The 20,176-nt window shown below is 38.6% G+C and overlaps 1 long non-coding RNA gene across 11 annotated transcripts in view; it reads right to left on the bottom strand.

The window, feature by feature from the left end:
• The window catches only part of LOC147913219 (uncharacterized), a 421,589-nt gene that overhangs the window by 241,456 nt on the left and 159,957 nt on the right, over positions 1-20,176 (bottom strand). For 8 of the 11 annotated variants that reach the window (XR_015548922.1, XR_015548925.1, XR_015548923.1 and 5 more), the window contains one exon: positions 10,517-10,604. The exons of the other annotated variants lie outside the window; for them this stretch is intronic. This is a non-coding gene — a long non-coding RNA (uncharacterized LOC147913219). The remainder of the gene's footprint in view (positions 1-10,516; positions 10,605-20,176) is intronic. 11 annotated transcript variants of the gene reach the window in all.

Below are 20,176 nucleotides of genomic sequence, written 5' to 3'. Positions count from 1 at the left end.
GATTCAGATGTTTCACTAATCAGAGTAATTTCTCTGAAAGTTAAGACCCCAGCCTTGGACATGAGTGGCACTGAATTACAGAGATGGGGCTGGGAACGTCAGCTCAGGATGTTGAGGCATGGGCTTCAATGAAAGGTCAGGCCAGGACATGGAAATGTCAGAAACATCTCTCAATTCAATTCCTTCCTCCCCACTAGCCCTGACACGGCTGCTGTCCAAGCTCTTCTTATCTCTGAAGGGGGCTAGTGAAACAGCCCACAAACTGGACCCTCCCTGGATCTGATGCTTATCCACTGGAGTTAACCCTTCATATTTCCAGTGGAGTTCCCCTCAACCCCATAAATAGAAATTTAATCAAATCTCCTACTCCTGCTTAAATACCTTTACTATCTCTTTGCATTGTGCTTATAGAACATAATAAAAAATTCCTTAGCTTAGAATATAAAATCCTTGAGAGTCTGGTTCCAATTAACTTGCTTTGCCACATTGTGCTGCCCTCCACATTCCACGTCATTCTTTAATGTAGGTATTTACTCTTAGGGCATTTTACATTCCTTCCTCATTCAATATTCGTTCATATTATGTTCCTTCTGTGCTTTGAATGTGCTTGCCTCTTATACTACTTTTCAAGTGCAAAATTTCTTTGAAGCCTTTAGGATGTACTTTAAATGGCATCTCCTTCTAGAAAACTTCACAGAATCTCCAGGCAACATAAACTACTTATTGTGTTCACAAATCAAAAAATATACTCCCATCAATGAAGCATCAATCACCATGTTTACTTCAATCTGTTTACAGGTGTCTCATCAAGGAATTATGCATGAAGAAGACTGACCTAAGAAAACATAGTTTTCTCTTCTGTATATAAGTGGAAAGTGAAACAACGATATGTCCAAAAATTAGATAGTGATTTAATAAAATCTTTCTTTTAACCATAACTCCATCCTTAAGATTCTTATCTAGTCTCCTGTCTTTTAAATCCATTTAAATGTTGATGCCTCTTAAATGTATACCTCCAGCTTGTATCTTTCCTCTCAAACCGACTGCTAATTTGAGATCTCTTCTTGGATGTGCCACATATATCTCGAACTTGACATGGTCAAAAGTGAATTCCTGATATTCCCTCCCAAACCAATTCCTCCAGCATTCTTTCTGTCTCAGTTGATGGCAACTCTGTTCTCCCAGTGGCTCAGGCCCTACACCTTGGACCCTTGACACCTCTCATTCTCTTACTCACCATATCTTGTCACTGATACCTTCAAAATACCTGCATAACTTGATCCTTTCTCACCCCTTCCACAGCTTACACACTCATCCAAGACACTTCTCACCTAGATAATTGCAATAGCCTCTTCAAATTGTCTTCCAGATTCTGCCTCTGTTCCCTTCTATTTATTCTCAACACATTGAGACATCCTTTTAAAATAAAATCCAAATTTTCCCTTCTCGGCCCCAAATGCCGTGAAAACTTCCCATCTCATTTACAATAAAATCTGAAGTCCTTCTGATGACCTACCAGGCCCACATAATCTGACCATTCATTCCATCTCTGATATAGCCCTCTATCCTCCCCTCTGTTTAATTGGCTTCAGCCATGCTGGCTTTCTTTTTGTTTCCGAAACATGCCAGGCCTGTTCTTGCACAGTCTTTGCACTCGATGTTTCCTTTGCTCGGACTATTCTTTCCCCAGATATCTGCATGGCTCACTCCCTCACTTACTCTTTATCTAAAGACTTGACTCAAATTCACCTTCTAAGTGGCAGCCATCCTGCATTCCCGACCATCTATCTAAACTAAGCTATAGTCTCAGCTTGATGCTTCCTATCCCTTTACATGATTCAATTTTAATCTTACTATCAATATACTATAAATTGTACTTTTTATCTTGTTCATTGTCTTTTCTCCATTAGAAACTATGTTTTCTAAATTCAGGGATTTTTGTCTGATTTCCCTTTGTATTCCTAGCACTTAGAACAGTGCTGAAAACAATACATAATTATCAAAAAAAGAAAGGAAGGAAGGAAGGAAGGGAGGGAAGAAAATCCATCCATTATATTTATTGTTATGAGGTCACGCATAAGAATAAGGTTGATCTTTATTAACGATATGGAAATATTTCCAAAATATATTACAGGGAGAAATCAGATTTAAGAATGGTATGTATAATATTATGCCAGATTTTTAAAAAAAATAATTTTACATAGGGTAGTACATATGTATATGAAGTGAGGGCTGAGAAAGGCATATACCAGTTAATAGTGGCTGTCTTTGGAGGTGATATGAAATGGCTCTTAGCATCTTTGTTTTGTATTTCTGTATAATTTGCATTTAAAAATATGTATGTATTAAAATTTTAACAGTGAAAATTTGATATTCAATGATGGTGTAGATTTTTTTGCACATTGAAAGCTGGTTATAATATATTTGTCATGTCGAAGAGCAATTCAGAGAATAGTAATAATGTTAGCGTTAATGTTCAACTTGGAAATCCAAACACTCCGCAAATTAAATGTATTTTTTTCATATTTGTTGCCAAAACACATTTGGCCACAAAACCTAACCTGAACTGACATGAGTTTATTTATAGACTTTAGCACCACAGAATGTGAACATTCATAATTTTTACTAATTCTGCCCCAGAACCTGCTATGGGTGACATGTCAAGTAATAACTATGCTCCAAATTAACTTTCTAAAATCTAAACAAATTCTGAAACACATCCAACCCTAAGATTTTTTTTACATAAGGCATTTTGGATATATTTTATCTATCTTCACACCAAAACTATTATCATTGGTTGATACGTTTTTGACTAAATTCTTTTTTCTCTTTTGCTCTCTTTTTGAATCTTGTACTTTTTTGCTTTCTATACCAAGCTTCTTATGCAATAAGTCTACAATAGACTTCTTGTGTAATAAATAAAATAACATAAATTAAAACTTTAGGTAGGATCTTCAGGCATGAAAACAAAAATGTTTTATAATTGAGAGAGCGATTGCCCTATCCAGGAGTGGCTTTGTATGTTGCCTCTTGTAACTAACAAACCCTAAGATTTTGTCCACTCAGAGTCTCCGGGTAAGAAAAAGGTAACCTATTAGATTAAAATGGGTAAATTTGGATGAGATAGGGATATGGGAGAGGACAGATTCCAAGAATATTCTGGGACAGTTTCTGCCCCAGGGACAATTTCAACACCGCAGCATTGACAGATGCGCAGTCATGGCTTGGTTTGTAGCACTTCGGCATTGGACAGTCGCTTTTCCCCCATCCCAGCCTCTCAGGCTGGTTTCCCCTAAAGACAGGAGGGAGTGCTGATGATATTAATAGAAGCAGCATGTTCTTTTCCTGTTCAGCTATTTAAAGAAATGTTCAGCTGCAAGGTGTGCTGATTTATGCGGCTTATCTTCTTCAACCCAGATAGAGCTCGCTGCTCCTCCCTCCCCTTACAACCGCCACTTAATGGATCTCTAACTGACTTTCATTTTGTGATATAAAATTTACAAGAAAAAGGGTGTGTGTCGGGGGGGAGACTGTTATTGTTTCCAGGTGTTGCCGATCACACTTGTGTGGGGCATGAACACCCTCAATTGGGTTCTTGGCTATAAATGCATCATAAACAAATTTAGAAAACAATCAGGCAATGTTAAAGGAGAGGGGAGAAATTATCATTACCAATGAGGTAACCTTAAGGTGCAATACAAATAATTCTTCATGGGGATTAGAAACGGAACCAGCTCTTCATAAATGGCTAAGAGATGTGGCCGGCTAAAATGAAACAGATTAGACCCCAGAATAAATGCAGCATGCAGATTGGACATTGGATTTTTAGCGAATGGTCTCACATCTGTTTCTTGACATCCTTTCTAGCTTTCAAGGCCTAGTTCAGTAATTGTTTCCTCCTTAAAACCTTGCCAAATTCCCACCAGTTGGAATTAATTTCCACTTTCTCTCAGTAACTGCTGTTCATGTTTCCTGCATCTATTAGACTATTTATTATAATTTCCCACTGTTTGACTTCAAAATGATAGTGTTTTTATGGAGCTTCCCAAGCACCAGTGATCTGTGCATTTGTTTGAGATATTTTGCCAAATCTGTGTGCTGTCCATATTTTATTTACTTAATATTCTCTTTATATTTATTAACTTTTAAAAACATTTCTTATTTAACCTCATCCCAAGTAATAATATCTGTAAAAGTAAAATTTCAACATAATTATACACATGCATATATGTATATATATTTAAAGCATATCAAAATAAATATATAACTCAAAATTTTAGAATACTTTTTATATATCATCTCAAGTCATTTGGAATATCATCAGTAGTTAATATACTACATATTAAATTCATACAAATCTTTACAAAACATTGTCCCATTTTATACATATATTATATTTATGTTAGGTCCTTTGATATGAGAACCACTTTTTACACAATGCGATGTACTCAAGAACTTTTGCTGAGCCCTTGCTCTATGGAAGATAGCATGCTAGGGCATCAAAATCTCAGTAATCAAGATAAAAAATACTTTAATATTGTAGTATTTTGATATAGGTTTAAAATATAAAATATAAAAAATCAAAGTGAATGCCAAGATTCCACAATGAACAAAACATCAACATTTTAAATAAAGACAGCATCAGTTATTTTTAAACAGAAATGATGATTCTTGGCTTAAGGACCTGTTTAGGGAATTGTAGAAGGTAGCACATTAAGTGCCTGGTCTGTTTTCCTCTAAAGCTCATGCTTTTAAACTTAGCAGTGCAATCGTGGAAACTTTATTTTTATATCTTTACATTTTCCTGAGGGACATTTTTTAGAGGAACACTTCAGGTCCCTTCCCCCAGACAGCTCCTCCCCGAAGGGGGAGGAGTCACACTTGAGTGACGGGATGGGGTAAGGGTTTCCAGGTAGCAGCTCCTTGGAATATCGTGTTTCCAGGTGCCCCTGTGAGTTAGCTGTCCTGTCCCCTGCCCCTCTGCCTGTACCTAGGTGGGTAAGGGTAAATCTAGGGGGAAAGTACTTAATAGAGAAGCTTGATAATGGCCTCAAGCCCAAAATATGTTCTATAATACTGCTCTAACAATAATGAACTTAGATTTTGATTCCTATCTGTCTAACCTTTGGGACTATTTCTCAGTTACTTCTGAACTTAAGGGACAGAAATGTGTGCTATTGATTGCCTTTCTTAAACCATAACGCAGTAGTATCTTCCTATTTCAATGTTCTTTGCAAACTCCAAAATGTTAGAATAAACATATTTGTTGTATTTTATCATTTATTTGTAATATAAATTCACTAGTATCCTTACTAATTTTTTTTTTTTTGAGGAAGATCAGCCCTGAGCTAACATCCATGCCAATCCTCCTCTTTTTGCTGAGGAAGACTGGCTCTGAGCTAACGTCTATTGCCAATCCTCCTCCTTTTTTTCCCCCAAAGCCCCAGTAGATAGTTTCGTGTTGTAGTTGTACATCCTTCTAGTTGCTGTATGTGGGACATGGCCTCAGCATGGCAGGACAAGCGGTGTGTTGGTGTGTGCTTGGGATCTGAACCCTGGCCGCCAGTAGCAGAGCCTGCGTACTTAACCGCTAAGCCACGGGGCGGCCCCCTTACTAATTGTTTTATATAATATGTACAAATACATAGCTTAGTTCCTGGGAAACAAAAGACACTCGACATATTATTGTTTTCATGTTCTCCCCCACATAATATCACAGAATATTGTGGAGTTTTCATTTCTTGGCCCATAGCTGCTGCGTCCATCCCTCTCCTTTTGTCCCCTGGCCCTTGAGAAAAACATCAAGTTTAGCATGATAATGTAATTAAGGTCATATTCTGCCTTCAGTCATCAATGTGCAAATGCTGAATGACTAATGAGACAGTCTTAACAGAGTCTCCTGAACTGTATCCTCCAACAAGGCTAAATAGGCATGGTTTTCTCAGCCCCTTTTTGACATGAATGAAAATTTCTCATACCCTTCAGGCTTCTGTCAGAGTCAGAAAAGTAAATAGAATCAGTGTTACAATCATGGGGATTTTCAGAGAATGGGTTGTAAGAAAAATGAACTTCGTCTGTCCTGTCTCTTTCTTCAGCTATGTTGTCACTTCTTTTCTGGAAGCTGGACTGGGGTATCGGGATGGAAATTCAGGTAGCCAATCAGACACTATGGACTCAGAGGATATCCAGGCATTCGCAAAGAGCAGAAGATCCATTGCAAAGTGTCTGGGTGGAGAGGAACTAGCCAGAGTCAGGAGACTGGAACAGGGTGGCAGTTCAGCTGTAGTTTTGAGCTGAATTCCTTCCATCTCCTGAAGCACAGGCCTAGTCTTATTTGCATTCCACAGGGCATTTTTTTAACCTTTTGTGTTTTTTTTTCTTTCACAAACTGGAGATTATAGTAATGACTACTTGATAGGGCTCTTACAAAAATTGAGACCAAGCATTTTGGACATAGCATGATGCAATGCCCAGAGTAAGTAGTAAATAAATATTAGTTCTTTTCAACATTTTAAAATCATAGGCTGGTCCTTTGTGACTAATCCTGGGCATTAATTTTCCTACTAATTTTTATCCTTAAGCTACATTATTGGTCTAATCATAGCAACAATATAACCTTGTTATTTCTCCCTTGTTGTACTACTGGAGAAAACAAAAAACAAACTTAAAGCAGTTTTCTGCTACTTCTCTTGCCTTTCCCCAATATCATCTCCATAACACTGTGAGAGTGATCTATTAAAAAATGTATTCCTGACCGTAGCTCTCTCCTGCTTATAATCTTTCAATGCTTTTCCACTGTTTTTAGAATGAAAAGAAAATCCTCAACATGGTATGCCATATATCCAGCTCCTCACCTCATGCCACCTTTTTTTCTCTTCTTCTTTGGCCTCTAGCCATGCTGGTGTTTCTTTCTTAAAGAAATCGTTCTCCTTCCTGTCTCAAGGCCTTTGCACATGCTGTTCACTAAGCTGTTTTCCCTAATGTCTATGTGAGCCTTGCATGAGTTTAAACATCAATTGCTCCGGGAAAACTTTCTCAACACTCCCCCCTGCCCCATCCCACATAATAACGAGTCACTTTTTTATGACTTCTTTATTACATGTGTTTCTCCTTTGCAGCTTTTATCTAAGTAGGAAATTATATATTGGTGTGATTATTTTGACTATTATCAGTCCCTATTCATGAGGATGTAGACCTTGTCTATTGAACACGTTCCTATTTCCCTGGACCTGAAATTGCTTAGAAGTCACTGAATAACTTTTTTAAGCACTGTGCTTTAGCTCCATTTTAAATATTCTGAAAACTGAAATTAAAATTTATCAAATCATCTGTTCAAGGTCCTCCAGCCATCAAATGCCGGGATGTTAAGTTGGTAGTAGTGTAAGCAGAAAAGGTTCAAAATGAGGATAGCTGAACACGGGACTGTAATCAGGTTAGAGATGGCAGTGTTGGCAGGAATACTCCACACTTTCTGTCTTCCCCCTGCAGACATTTTCAGTCAGTCCTAACACTCTTTCCCACTAAGACTGGTCCTTCTCAACACAACTCTCCAATAACTAGTTGAAACCTGTTTGCCAATCCTAGCAAATGTTGGGACTAGAAGATTGTTTTAATGGTGAATGATGATCAAAATTGTATTATCTCTGTGGCAGTGGTAACAGAAAGTGATGGTTTAGCTTTTTCAGGTGTATTTTGGATTCCTCTGGTTTTTCTGAAAGCCCCTCAACATATTATCTAGTACACCCATGAATATATAACCAAAATGGAGTAACTAAACAAATTAATTTAACTGTGAATGAATGAATATAATTGAATCATTTGGGAATAACAGCAGTTTCACCCTTAATTTTGATACGAAATCCAAAATGCCAGGTAGTGTCAGCATCTCTGTCCCCTGGTTTATTCCATAGTCAATTGAGGGTCTGACCACACTTGGAAGCCCATATGTAACAGGACAGGGAAGATAGAACATTCCAGCTTCCCCTTGCCTAGTTGGAGTTCTCTTCCAGGATTCTGTTCCAGGCCAGATTCCCTAAGTGTTTTCAACGTCCTGGTTTACCACTGAACATGAGGGAAATTAAATATGACGTATGTTACCTGGCCTTGCTGGACTGCCCAGGGCACTCTGACTCCAGACAAACTGGACTATCCTACCCATTGGACTTTATTCCTGTTCTATGAGGATTTGCCTCCTCCCATCAAACAGAAACACTTCTGATCCACAGCTGAGCTCCTGCAATCTTTTTGACAGCTTATCCACTACTTGGGTTTAATCTGCCTTAGGTAGATCAAAAAGAATTGATATGAATTTTTTTGATTGGGTGCCTGTCGTTTTTCCTTCCATCTCTTTACCTTTCGGCAGCTGAAGGGGATCCATCATGATAATTTCCCATTATTAGGTTTGAAGTGTTTTGAATGTGAAATGCCTTTTCACTTAGAAAGAATTGATGCCTATAACTTGTAATGTGTGAGCAGTTTGGTAGAGTACTTGACAGCCCAAACTGCATTACAGGTAGCTAATCCCCATGGCTGAGCTCCATTAAAGAATAGATCGTATCTGTTAATACAGCCATAGAGTGTGGGTCATTGTGCTGAAAGGCAGCCTAGCTGCTGGGAGAAAGATTATTATGTGACTTTATTCTATTTTAAACTTGGAGAATATATGGTAGATATACTAGTCATGATTGATTAAAGATACCAGAGGGGATTTTATGACTCTCCTGGTATGTGCCAGGTTTATAATTCCAACCAGGAAGAAAAATGTCCCCAGTGGCTTAAACGAGACCAATAGCAAATATCAAGCTATGGATGGCTACCTAACTCCTGTATATCCTTCACTATGACTTCCCTCATATTTCATATAGTTCTTTGGAAGAGGTGAGAGCCCAGTGCTCTCTGATTCTTAATGCTTATTAAAAGTGCACCTTAAGAACACAGAGCTTCCGGTCCAATATTGTGGCCATGTTCCAATGTGGTGATTAATTTTTTTTCCCACTACACTAAGAAAGGCAAGTATGTTTCAATTCATGTTTCATTTCTAATCAATAGGTAGTAAGAATTTTTACTGTTGTTCAAGAACTGTGTTAATGTGTATGTGCCAGGATCTGTTAAGAATGACCACTGTAAGCACAGATGGGAAAGTGGAGGCCAGTGCATCACGTATTTGTCGTCCCGGATACAGACAAACCCAAGCACTGTTTGGTAACCACAGTCTTTGGAGTAATTAGGAATATAGTCAAGCTTATGATTCTCGCTGATTCGTAGATGCTATAGACTGAATGTTTGTGCCTCTCCCCACCCCTAAATTCATGTGTTGAAACCTAATCCCCAATGTAGTGATATTTGGAGGTGGGGCCTTTGGGAGGTGATTAGGTCATGAGGACGGAGCCCTCATGAATGAGATTAGTACTCTTGTGAAAGACATCTTGCCCCTTCCACCATGTGGGGACACAGTGGGAAGATGGCCATCTATGAACCAGGAAACAGGTTTTCCCGAGACATTGAATCTGCTGGTGCCTTGATCTTGAACTTCTCAGCTCTAGAACTGTGAGAAATAAATGTTTGCTGTTTAAGCCACCCAGTCTATGGGATTTTTGTTATAGCAGCTCACACAGACTAAGACAGAAGGCTTATTAAAATATCTGAAGTCTGGATTGTGAGATAGCACTCATTTTATTATGTTAAATGTAGATTTTAGTACACAAAGTGTTATAAATGGAACTCCATAAAAACAGCCCATTCTGCAATCAAGATTTCATTGAACAGACATTTGCGTATTAACTCTGAAATTCTGTAAGAGACAAGATAAGTGCTGACAAGATGCCTAGCCTTAAAGAATGTGCACATCATGGTAGGACACTAAATGCAGATGTATAGAATAGTTCAATAACCAGTCAAATGGGATTCAAGTATAAGAATGTGAGGAACCTATGGTTTTATAAGTTGCTTTTTTATGTGACCAGCACAAAATGGCTTCAAAATCAACTCAGAGTTGTTTCAGGTGGAAAGGATGTCTCTCAAGTTTTGGAAAGTATTTATTTCTTGTGAACCAGATGTTGTACCTTAGAATTTATCTAGCTCACACATTCATGTATAGGGAAACTGCGTGGTCAGTGGAGATTATTATATTTACCAAAGGTGTTCAGTTTAGACAGCAAATCAGATATCTGAATTCCCAGTCTAGTGCTGGCACTGAAAAATTCTAATATTTTTATTAAATAGTTTTTTTAAACAAAATATATCCAATTTTAGGGTTGTTTGATTATTTAATAATCTCACTTATTTAGTAATTTCTCATTTCAGATAGCATTGTATAGTAGATAAGAGCAAAGGATTGAGATTAACATAAATTTTGTACTTCCATTTACTAGCCAAGTAACTTACTACTAATTTTCTGTGCTTCTGTTTTCCCATCTGTAAAATGGAGAAAATAATACCTACTAATAAAGTAATTGTGAAGATTAAATGGAACAACATATGTGAAGCCAATGTATTGGACATATACTAAATGTCTTACCCTCTCCGTGTCTGAACTTCTTGTCAATCATAGATCAGATGTAAAATCTCATTGGTTCCTCTGTCTTCTCTATATGGAGTTTCAACTGCTGAAATGATTGAAATGGCAATTAAGATACAGATTAGGAAGTGATTGGAATGTATCTTTATGTCCATTAAGTCTAAAGAGCAGGCTGATACTAAAAATCGTTCATTTTCCATTCATTATTAAGTAGCAAGTATTGAATGAGTGTATTTTAAATAAAATTTAGATATTTTAGCTACAAGTTTTCTCAGGAAACTTTGGCTGTTAGCAATAGCTCAAGATAATTGTGGTCTTGGTCTTAAGTGAAAACATGACTCAAATGCTTATTTCTAAACCAACTTTAAGCCTTAAAATGATAATTAGCTTTTTTTTTTTAAGTTTATCCATTATATTCAGTGCTTTAGTTTAATGTGATATTAGAACCTAGTAGTTCCTCATCTTCTGGCTAAAATCTCTTTAGTAAGAATACTTGGACTTGTGACAGAGTTCTTCCCACTTCTCAGTGATATTTCTGGGTCATTCTCTCTCCCTAGCCTCCTGACACAAATATCAACAAGACAATAATTAAGATCCTCTCTGAGACCCCATTTCTTGTCCTGGGGGAAAACAACCCATGTGAACAGAACACAAAGGAAACCAAAGCACTTCATACTCAAACTGTACAACGAAGATCCAAACATGGGCTTCTAAGCTCAATCTTTCACATGCTCAAAATCATAGTCATTGGTTTGTAATACCCACAGAGGCAAATATAAACCCTCCAATTTGCTAGAAAACAAACAAACACAAGAATTATGATGCTGAATAGATACAGACAAAGGAGAAAGGAGAATCCTAGGGGAAATAACCCAAATAGAACTTCTGAAGATTAAGTTTGCCATTACTTTGTAGATGTAAAATCACAATGGCCTCTTATGAAATGGCCTAGAAAATGGAGCAACTACTACCTAAAATCTCTCTGATGACAACAGGACTCTCCTCTCAGCCTTTGCACCTCTGCCTGGTTTGAACCTTTTATGCCTGTCTTCAAATAGTCTTTTTCTGTGTCTCCTCTTAGCAATATCCACGGCCAGTGGCCTAGCTCTAATCTACATTTGGTTAGGATTTTCGCACTGAGCTATACCTTCTGTTTGCCCCAGCCATGCCACATACGTACTGTTTTGCTGACTTAGGGCAAAGAACAACTTTCCACTAAGGAGAAGAAAGCTAGTACCTTTTCTCTAGTACCTGCCTCCTTACTTTCCTGCCCTTTCGAACGTGGAAGAAATAGTAGCAAGAAAATCAGGTAATTGCCTTCGTGGTGACATTTTCCCAAGAATTATCTGCCATTTTTTTGGTTCTGCATTACTTATCTCTCCATGGCTAGAGCCTTGGAAATCTCAAGCAAAGATCAAAGACCATCATGATGGGAGCACTGGTGGGACAGAGAGGAAAGGAGAGAAAGACCATCTGCCTTTTAGCAGAGCTGAAAATTCAGATAAATAAACTTGTTCATACAGTTACAGTGTTTCACTGTTAGTACTAAAAAAATTTTGTTCATAAAAAATAAATAAACTTGAATTAATTACAAACGTCTATCTCAAGGCTTGTCAATTTTGCTGCATTTCACACTTTGATTATTAAAGGATTTAATTTGTTAAATATTATACAGACAACTTTTTAAGGAAATGGTTGTTTTGGTATAAATGGTCTTTTGGTGTAAAATCCATGTTTATATAAGTGAGTTTCAAAGAAAATTTTTGTACAAATATTTTTAAGTGTAAACACTTGAGATATAACATTTCAAAAAATCTCTATGTTGATATTTCTTCAAGTTCTACTGTGATATAGCGGGAATCTCAAAATATGCCCGTGACTGCAGGCTTTGGACTTAATACTGCCCTCTGTTGGAAGATATTACAGAACGTTAAGTCCAGCACGCTGGAAATCAATGCCAAGCCAGTCTTTCTTATTCACATCTGATTTCTTGCCCCAAGGGCAGTTTCTGCCTTATTCTTCAGATAACATCCCTCTTTTGTACTTTTTTTTTTTGTGAGGAAGATCAGCCCTGAGCTAACATCCATGCCAATCCTCCTCTTTTTGCTGAGGAAGACCGGCTTTGAGCTAACATCTATTGCCAATCCTCCTCCTTTTTCTCCCCAAAGCCCCAGTAGATAGTTGTTTGTCATCGCTGCACATCCTTCTAGTTGCTGTATGTGGGACAGGGCCTCAGCATGGCTGGAGAAGCGGTGCATCGGTGCACGCCCGGGATCCAAACCCCGGGCCGCCAGTAGCGGAGCGCCCGCACTTAACCGCTAAGCCACGGGGCCAGCCCCGCTCTTTTGTACTTTTAAGTGCAAGTGACCAGGCCATTTTATTTGAGTACAATATAATTTGAGTCCAGGTCTTTTTATCTTACCAGCCTAATAACAAGAGATGTTTGACAAACGTTATTGGGAGACCCAACATACTTGGATGTGGTAGATAAATATTAAAACGGTGCAATCACTACACTCATAGTTTTTCTATGTTTTTGTTTTCTACTGTGATTATTTTTTATGTATTTCACAGTCATATAAAAATAGAACTATGACTTTTATTTCATCAGTTATCCACCTGATCAAATGTATTTTCAACATTTCTGAAATATTTCCAACAGTCAGACATTTTTATCCCCTTTTAGAATTTGATGTGATGTGCCTTTCCCCTGTACTTACATTCCAGCACTAGACTCATATTTGTCACTCTCAGAGAGGTCATGTCTTCCTTTTGTAACTTCTATATCTAGGTTCTAGAAACTTGCTGTAACCTCTGCTCTGAACTTGCTCTGAAACTTGCCTACAGACAGATTGCCCTGAGGTCAAATATGTGCCCCCATATCTGGATTTCTAAGGAAGGCTTCTGGATTCTCCAAGATTGAGCTCCATCTGTTTTCTTGCATGGATATCCTCCTGGGACTCCTTGATGTTAAATGTTAACTTTTCTAGATTGCCCTCCTGTCTCCCGTCACTATCCAAGCTGGAGATTATTTTCCTTTGTCATCCTGGACTGCCTTTCATCATCTGTACCTGAATCACCACTCCTGGCACATTCTGACTTTAGGGATCAGTCCCCCAGACAGTTTCAGTTAGTCGTTGTCATTATATATGACAAATAAAAAAAATATATATCTTTTTAACCTTTTTTCCCCTTTTCACTCCTTTTCCCATGAATCATAAGGAGGCTTAATTTTCACTTTCTTTAAAAAAGAAAGTAAACACACACACCCCTTAAAGATTATACTAGAAGTTAGCTGACACTAACCTTAATAACTAAGATTTATTGAGTGCTTATCGTATGACAAATGCTATACTAAGTGCTTTATGACCCTATCTCCTTTAATACTCACAATAACCTTATGAGGTAAGCACTTTTTTACCACTATTTTTCAGATTAAAACAAACAGATAAAACCTGAGCCTTAGAGATACCAGACCAGCTGTTCAAATTTATATTATGAATAAACAGCAGAACCGGAACCAGACTCCAGGTCTGTTGATGATAAAGCCCAGATGCCTATCTGCCAAACCATCCTGCCTCTTGACCAGCTTAGGCGGAAAATGTATTGAAACACATAATCACATTGAGTCATTGAGCCACAATGGTTTGCAGAGCTGGAGAATGAGCAAAGAAAGGAGAGAAGAAAAAGATCTCTTGTCTCCTGCAGGCAACATCACTGACATAACGATGTTAAGGCATTGGGACTTTTTTCATTGCTGGAAGTTCCCAAATTTCAGAAAGTCTTTTACAAATAAACTTAGAACTTTACATAGCATCCTTCCTTTCATGCATGTGACTTAACCAACAGATGTGCACATCTGGCATCTAATATTCTGTCTCAAGTGGCTGATGAGATCTGGAGACTTCACAGCAGTTATGGAGGGGAAGGTCATGAGGACGCTTCCATGGGGTAGCGCCATAATTTCTTGGCCCATTCTGTTCCTGTTCTGTTTCCTCGGCTCCTCTTATGTCTTTTGGCTTTGCTGGGCCCTTGCTTTCGGGAGCTCCCTGACTGTACAGTTTGCAAACTTGCAATTTCACACCACATTTGTCACCATAGCAACAAAAAACCCTACAAAGTGGAAAATTTGTTGAATCAACCACCAGATTTGTGTCTTGCTGGTGTCTAGTCAAACGCATGGCTGCGTCTTGGGTAATCCGTGCAATGGACTGGCATTTTTCCTAAGAGCTTTAGAACCTGAACTTCAATGCCCAACTGTCTCAATTCCTCCTTCACTGACCTTGTTTTCTTCTGACCCCAACTTGGTGGTTGGCCAAGAAGACTTTTTCCACTTCAACAGTTCAAGCCCTGTTTTCAGTAGGTCTTCATCTGGCACACAAGATGAACCCAGACTGAATTAATCAATGTTTAAGAAGTAGTGTTTATCATTGTCTTCTGTGTTTGTCAAACTACATGGAGATAATCGTATCTACCTCTGAATGCTATAATTTAAGAGATTTACACATGAATTTTATTCAAGCAAGACCTGAGTTTGGGTGTCAGGAGCCAACTAGTTAAGCTATGCTTGAAGGTCAAAGTCTAGTGCAGAGCTGAAGTGAAGCATGGCGGCCCCGTTCTGAGAGAGAAGGCCAGTCAGACAGACAGATTGTTCAAAATGCCAGCCTTAGGTAGGGAGGCCAGGTGTTCATGTCAGTACAAGGTGGCAAACTCAAAGGATAGAGAGAGCAGGCTCCTATAGATGAGTAAGGGTCTCCTATACTGCCCTGCTAGCTTCATTATTACAGGCCAAGTTCGGGCCAGAGACTAGGAGGGCAGGAGAAAGCAAAGGCTTTCTTCTGCAAGACTAAATGATTCTCTGCCCCCAGATTCTGCAACAGTTTTCCCTCTTGTTCTACCTCTAAACTGCCCTTTCTCCATATCACTGCATGTGCAAATCCTACCATCAATCAAAAAACCAGGCTAATGGGACATTTACTCCCCAATCTTTTTCTTTTAACACCACTCCCCAAATTAAACAAGATATGAACACCTTTCTGAACACCTGTAATAGTCTCTATTTCTCCTATGTTGCTTGCTTCATTCTTTGTGCTCAAATTGGTCCTCTAGTTGGTGCGTGTGGGTACACAAACTAGATCATAAAATGTGTGAGAGTAGAGATTATATTTGGTTCACTGTCATTCCAAGAACTAGCACAGTTCTAGTTGACTTTGTGTATGCACAGATGAGAACACAGGTTTATACAAATGTTTACAGTGTCATCTATCTGGCATAAACCATTAGTGAGCAGGATTTGTGTTTAATTTGCTTTTCTTTGGTGCCTAGTATGATGCTTTGAACAGAGTAGGCTCTTTGCAGATTTTTGTTAAATGAGTGCTCTCATAAACATGAACTGAAAAGATTTCCCAGTGCCTCTGAAGAGACCAGACCAGTTTCCTGCTTATGCAGATCAAAGCAAGAAATTATGCAAATCCAGCTAAAAGGATTCAGGGAAGATGGAACACTACTAACAGAAATGACTCACTTTCTCCACACTACTACTATTTCCCAGAATCCCTCAGCCTGCATGTGGCCAATTGAAGCCCCATCGCTCTTTCCAGGAACAAATATAAGGGAATGATCTGCTACCTCTGGAGCTCTCTCCCTGATCCTAACTCCCCACAGTGGCTATGACTGGAGGAACCTGTGCAGCCCCTAAATGAGAACTTTACAGCCAAGCATTGCTGACACTACTTCATTATGAAGATGCATGGGTTGGCTGCTAGCTAATGAATGCCAGTGCTAGGAAGGATAAACTCAGCCTCTCCCTGATACAATTTAACATCGTATTTCCCTAATTTGAGCCTGATTTAGTCGCTGGGGTATTTGGATGCCTCTTCTATGGTGCCGATAGTTAATTAAACAGATGTTGCAGAGGGAATCATTAATTTTAGTGCTGCAGATGGGAGCGGAATGACTTTGTGAAGTTAATGTTTCAGCAAAACAATGGGCTTCTGTCATCAGTTGGTATAAACCGAGTAAATTAAGAGAACAAGTAGAATAGGGTAGGTCGCTCTGAAGAAATATCAATTATTCATTTTAGGAATTACACTTCTTTTTTGTCTCTGCATCCCCATGAGGGAAGAAAAGTGGATGTCTTCAGGGAGGGGAAGAGGAAACAGGCGGAAAGCAGATTGAAAGAGTCTGAAGCTTTAGCTATGCAAAGATTTTTAACTTTGTCTGGGTTTGCTTTGTACATGGGAGTGAATGGTTTGGGTGTACGGACTGAGCCAGAGGAACCAGGAAGATTTGTGACAAGGTATATATAGTTAGGAGAACACACCACTGGAAGACAAAGAAATGTTTCTACCTATTTCACTAAGATTTATTCATTAGTTTAGCAAATATTTATTGTTGAGAGGCACTTTGGGACTGGGAACATAGCAATGATCTTGAAAGACAGAGTCTCTGCATTCACGGAGCTCACAGTCATTCAGGAAAAATGTAGAGGTGACAACTGCTTGTCCTAGAGTAGTCCCTCACTCAAAAATATGCAAGTGTATCACACGCATATGTGGGGAAGAGAAATAACATTCATTGAGCAGCCCCAAGTGCCAGGAATGTGCTTAATATTTGTTATGAGGGAATTGATAAATATACGGGGAAACTGAGGCCCCAGAAAGTAGAATGCCTTCCCAAAGTCACAAAGATATTATAAAGAAATTACATATTAATATTGGCTCAGAAATGAATTTTGTCCTCAAGAAGCTTACATTCAATTAGAAAAGATACATTATGCAAGCATATCTATTCATTATACAAGATTTACAGTGACTCGTTACATAAATAAAATTCAATGGAAATTCAAGGAGGAAGACATGGATGTCCACAAGGACAATCACAGACAGAATCACGGAAGACGTAGCATTTAAGGTAATCCTTGAAGAATGGGTTTTACTTCAACATGCCAAGATGACAAGAGAGCTTATGAAGGACACAGATTGAATCAAGCCTTTTCATGATCAGGGTAATTTCTTCTCATATGACAGGATGAGATTCATGGTTATCAGTCTAGTTTGCTGTCATAGTCAGAATAATGGCCCTGCAAAGACAACCCTGCCCAAATCTTCAGAATGTGTAACTATGTTATGTCGCATGGCAAGGGGGAATTACAATTACAGTTGAAATTAAGGTTACTAATCAGCTGACCTTAAGGTAAAAAGATTATCCTAGATTATTCAGATGGACCCAATGTAATCATAAGGGTCCTTATATAGGGGAGAGGAAGTCAGAAGGGTCACAACCAGAGAGATGGCACCATGAGAAAGACTTGACCGGCCACTGCCATCTTTGAAGAGAGAAGAGTGCCACGAGCCAAAGAATGTGGGCAGCCTCTAGAAGCTGGAAAGCAAGAGAATAGGTTATCCTGTAGAGTCCCCAGAAAGGCAGCCCTGGCAGCACTTTGAATTTAGCCCACTGAAACTCATTTCAGACTTCTGTTCTCCAGAGCTGTGAGATAATATATACATGATGTTGTTTTAGGCCATTAAGTTTGTTATAATTTGTTATAGCAGCAGTAGAAAACTAATACATTGAAGGAGGAGGCTTATTTCTTCTTTGATTTGAGTAATTTCTGTTGGATAAAACCTAGATGCTTGTCTTTTCTGATTCTACTTTTTTTTTCCTTAATAAAATACATATTGCATGCAGCAGACCCTTACAGTCCATTAAATATTTTTTGTATCCTGATTGTTCATTCACTCCACACATATTTCCTTAGATTTCCTGAGATAAGATAGTGAATATACTTTATTCTCTTTCCTCCTGAAGCTTACATAGTAAAGAAAAGGGTTGAATTTAGACTTGAAACAAGGTGCATGGGTCTGTGATTTGCTGTGCCAGGGAATGCAGGAGCAAAAACTGGGCGTGGAACAGAATATTATCAGTTTAATTTTATGTATGTTGAACATGAGGTTCCAGGAGGCTGTTGTAGATGCAGGTTTGCAAGTTAAAAGTGAGAGACAGGCTAGAAATACAAATCATCTTAGTTGTTCAGCATTCATCTCAATTGCATTTTTACCACAGGTTGGGCCATCAAAATGGTGCCATACACAGCATCTGATGACCCCCCTCTAAGATTTCCTAAAGGCCGTTGGCACAGGCTCCATCCCTGTGTGTCTCACATGTGGTTTGTGGTTCTCTGAGCCTCACTGGCCAGGATGGGCATTATGGGGAAATGATGATGGGAAGACCCAAGTGGTATACAAAGTGATTACTTTACTCCATCTCAGCATGGTGCTGAGCACACCAACTGTGCAGGGCCCTTTCATGTGCCGTGTCTCCAAATGTGCTGATTAAACTGTATGTTCATTGATCTCCAGGGGCTCTGTTCTGTTATGGCACCGACTCAGCTGGGTAAACAGGTTTTATTGCTGCTTAGTGTCTCATAATGGTCCCACCTTATTATTCTTAATCCACTCTCAGTAATAATTGGTTTCAGAAATGTACCCCAACCTTAACCTAGATTATATTTTCTTTCTGCCTCAGATGGATACACAAACTCCACTGGCAATATGCACTTAATGGCAAATTTGACCCAAACCACCCAGTATTTCATAATGGCTCGAAAGTTAGACCACATGCCTATCTGAATATCTTAAGCTTTCCTCTTGAACTATTTGGTCAAACTGGGACAACATACAAAATCAGTCATATACATGTGCACAAATATGGAAATACATATTTAGGGTCTAAACAATACTGGGAATCAAAAAATTTAATAATTCCAGTCTTGAAAAATGAAAATTGAGCCTGGCACACTGTCACAATCATTGCTAGCTATTTTTGTTTGTTTGTGTGTTTGTTGTTCTTTTTACATGGTAATTGTAGGATTAATTCACAGACAAGCTGCTACACATAAACTCAAATTGAGAAAAGAACTTAGAGGAGTCAAATCACACACAGCAAAACATGCTAAAGTCCTTTATCTAATTAGAGCAACATCAGAAAAAAATTACTGAGAATGAGACACAGGGCATCTCCTATTCCCTGAGGCAACTTCTAAACTATCAAAATTTATATTCTTATCATAACTGCTAAACTACTTTACACCATCAATTCTTCCATTGTTACTATTAGTCAAATAATCTCAGAAATGTGAGACACTAGTTAAATCCTATAATTTTCCTCTTGGGTTTACTGAGACCCTAAAAGGGCAAATCATTTGCCCAAGATTGCATATTAAGTAGTAACATTGAAACTAGATGGTTGAAATTCCATATTGGCTCTTGGCTTCCAACATGGTAGAATAGGTGTTCTAGAATAGGCCCTCCTGTTTCAGGAAAAAAAAAAAAAAAAGCTGATTATAGAAAGGAAAAAATTTGGATGCAGTATTATTATGTTTAAAGGTAGGTAATATTTCTACAAACATCCTGCCCCCAAAACATATACATCTATCAGCTGTTGGAAGCTGGGAAAAATGGGCAAATGGGAGAAGTGGCAAGTGCTTGAAGGTAGAGATCTAAAGGACTTCTGTGTTAGGATTACCGAATCTTGGGCCAGCAGAGTGAGGGAATGCTGACTGTGTGGCTCCACATCAGCCGCGGCCCTCAGTGGGAGAACAAATGTCCCAAATTTGGGGCACAGATAGAGTCAAGGAGAAGCAGACTCATAACTCCATCT

The sequence above is a fragment of the Ceratotherium simum genome, chromosome 29, assembly GCF_057802395.1.
Source record: "Ceratotherium simum simum isolate JZ-2026a chromosome 29, ASM5780239v1, whole genome shotgun sequence".
Taxonomy (NCBI): domain Eukaryota; kingdom Metazoa; phylum Chordata; class Mammalia; order Perissodactyla; family Rhinocerotidae; genus Ceratotherium; species Ceratotherium simum.
The sequence above is the reverse complement of the archived record's forward strand: the minus strand, read 5'-3'. Positions and strand labels throughout refer to the sequence as shown.